The sequence below is a fragment of the Prunus dulcis genome, chromosome 1 (genome assembly GCF_902201215.1).
Source record: "Prunus dulcis chromosome 1, ALMONDv2, whole genome shotgun sequence".
Lineage (NCBI taxonomy): Eukaryota > Viridiplantae > Streptophyta > Magnoliopsida > Rosales > Rosaceae > Prunus > Prunus dulcis.
In genome coordinates, this window is record NC_047650.1 from 18,092,156 (window position 1) to 18,095,287 (window position 3,132).

Consider the following 3,132-nt stretch of genomic DNA (forward strand, 5'->3'; position numbering starts at 1 on the left):
AAAACATTAAGGGAAATAGCTCTAAATGCCATCATTTTTATAATTTTAACTGAAAATACCACATCTTCCCAAAAATTTTGCAACTATCACCTATAAATATATATTTATTGTCCACTTATTGCACACATCACTTTTGCTAAAATTTTGTTCTCTCTTTGTCACTCAGCTCTCTCTGTCTTTATTGCTCAGGTCTCACTCTCTGTTCGATCAGCTCTCACACTTTCTTCTCTCTTTTACTGTCGTGGGAAGCTCTAGGGGCTCTCTTGCACAACTCTCTCTCTCTCTCTCTCTCTCTCTCTCTCTCTCTCTCTCTCTCTCTCTCTATGAAGCAGTGGTCTTCCTCTTCCATCGTTCACCTGCAAAAGGTACTGTTCATCGTCAATTTGAATTGGTTTATGGGTTTCTCTGAAGTTGGTTTAGGGTTTATGGGTTTCTATGAAATTGGTTTAGGGGTTTCTTCAAATTGGTTTAGGGTTTAGGAGTATCTCTGAAATTGGATTAGGGGTTTCTCTGAAATTGGTTTAGGGTTTAGGGGTTTGTCTGAAATTGGTTTAGGGTTGAGGGGTTCCTTTGAAATTGTCTGATTCTGATGATTCCGTATTTGAAACATTGAATGGGTTTATTCTTTGTGGATTGATTCTTGCGTTTGATTTGGAATTCTGTTATTTTGCTGTCGTTTTGTTGTTGTTATTGATGTTTTATTGATGTTTTAGTTCTGTTTTTTGCTATCGTATTGCCAATTTAGTGGTTGTGTATTGGCATTTTAGTGCTGTTGTATTGCTACTTTATTATGATTTTATTCTCGTTTCATTATGGTTTTAATGGTTTTTGTGATTTTTGCAATTGAAGTCTGTGTTTCCTGTTGTTTTTTTTTCCATCTAAAGAAGGAAAATTGTATGTGTCATTTATAGGTGTTGCTAAAAAATTATGGGTGAGGTTTCTTTCTAGGTTCAATTCAAATAAACAAGTGCATATGTGGTGCAACAGGGTCTTAAATTTTGTTAGATGTTTACTAGTCCTCTTATGTGAAAATATAGGTTGTTTACTTTGTAAGATGGTGCAGAGTTTCAAATCTAAACGAAATCAATTCCATTCATATTTAAGGTTGGAATGTATATTTTTTTTATTCACTAGGTAGATGTGTTCGATGGACTGGTATTATTGCATGACATGACAAACCTTGCAAATCCTCACTTTGACTGTCATCATATGATGGTTTTCTAGTACAGAGTTCTTCGACAGAGCAGTGACTCTGCTGCTCTCATTATGAAGTACTTTTTGCCTGTGATCTAGCCTGGTTACTTCTTCGTCATGTTTTGTGGCTCAGAAGGAAGTGTTTTAACATCACTCTGTTTTTGGGTGTCATTTGAGCATGGTTCGAATGGGTCATGAGGAGACTTGTTTTTGTAGCTTGTTGATACTGCTCTTTGACTGATCATGTCATGGGTGCATGAATAGGGATAGAATTCAAGGCATGGAAGGAAAGAAATTTGAGGAAGAGGAGGGTTAGGGATTAATGTATTTCTTCTTCTTAAGGACTAAGGTGGCTAACGATGAATGAAGAAATTCTACCTCAGCCCATGAACCTATATGTTGTTTGTTCAATTTACCCATTAAATGCTTCTGTGATTGAAGAAATAGATTTGCCCATCCTGGTTTCATTTAATTTCCAGCTCCTTTGTTTATTGCATATGTATCATGTAATTAATTATTCCTTTAGCTACAAAGTTCTATTTGATGAGACATCCACTTGTTGCGACATCCACTTGTTATGCATTATTTGTCAGCGAAGTCTAGTACTATGGTGATAATGGCTGAAGAGGTTCATAATTTTATATATTGAAATGCAAGGCTTAGAATAGTGGATGTGAGATTTTATATTCTCAACAATTTGACTAATGTTTTAACAATTTTGCTGATGTTGTTTTCTCTTTATTTATTCTAAAAATATGGGGTTTCAGAAAATATCTTACGATTCTTGTAGGCACTTAATAGGATGCTGCAGTTTAATAATACTAAAGCTCATAAGAGAAAGCAAATCAAGTCAATTTTTTCTTTGTATCCATGAATTAGATTACTAAATGTTGCTGTAAGTTATTGTGTTCAGTTTAATTATCTTTTTGTTTTTTTTTTTTACATGTAGTATTTTATTTTATTTTTCGCAGAGTTTGTTTATCATTCCATTCTTGAGATGTTTTATGCGTACTTGCAGGCTTGAGAATTTTTCCCATGTTTGGAGGTCAAAACAACTTGTGTAGTCAACCATGCATAATTTCAGAGTTGAAGCTGATGGTGTCTTTTGAGCCAATGGATTTTCCTAGATATCAGAAGTGCAATGGCAAATTAATGAATTGATCTAGACAAAGAGAGACCTGAAGTGATACACATCGACCATTTTCTGTGAGCTGATTCAATAAATAGAAATTGTCTGGTGCTTTTTGTCTTAAGAATGGTGGTTTAACTTTGCCTTGTTTGCTTTTGGTCTGTAACATTATTTCTCATTGGCTGTTCTTGGAAATATTTTTTTCTTTCTTTCCTTGTGTATCCCTTAGAACTTGCCTTTTGCCTTATGGAATTGTGGATGTTTATTTGTATGTAGTAATGGTGGATTTGTGTGCAGTGAGAATTTCTAATTTCGAGTCATGTGGTTGATTTTTGCATATATGAAGAATTATTTGTTATTCATACATTAATCGAATTCTTTGAGTTTGCATACAGTCAAGTATTATACATAAACTTTGTGGAATTTTTAAAAACCTTTGGTTTGGGGAAAAGAAATGTACATGTCAATTTCATAACTGTAAAGTATAGAGATGGTTACCAAATATCATGTTGAGCACTGTGACCCCTAAGTATAGAGATGGTTACCAAATATCATGTTCAGCGCTATGACCCGTGCAAAGTTAAAATGCATAAATTAGTTTACTAGTTGTTCTTTATCGTTTTGAAGATTCATTACTTGTTCCCAAAATTAGTTATCCCTATTAGATCACATAATGTTTGAACTAATGGTCATCACCTCAATCCTGCCTTTGCTTGCTAGGAGAAGCTCTGCTGTTTACTTTTTTTTTTGTCAAAAGGTTTAATGGAAAGCTATCTATCCATTCCAAATTAAATTCATGTGTTCTTTGT

At 34.1% G+C, this 3,132-nt stretch overlaps 1 long non-coding RNA gene across 1 annotated transcript; it reads left to right on the top strand.

Annotated features, from left to right (window-relative positions):
- Positions 1-283: 283 nt before the first annotated feature.
- Positions 284-2,594, top strand: LOC117616063. The gene is made up of 2 exons (XR_004584100.1): positions 284-365; positions 2,213-2,594. It is a non-coding gene; the product is annotated as an uncharacterized LOC117616063 (long non-coding RNA).
- The last annotated feature ends 538 nt before the right edge of the window (positions 2,595-3,132 follow it).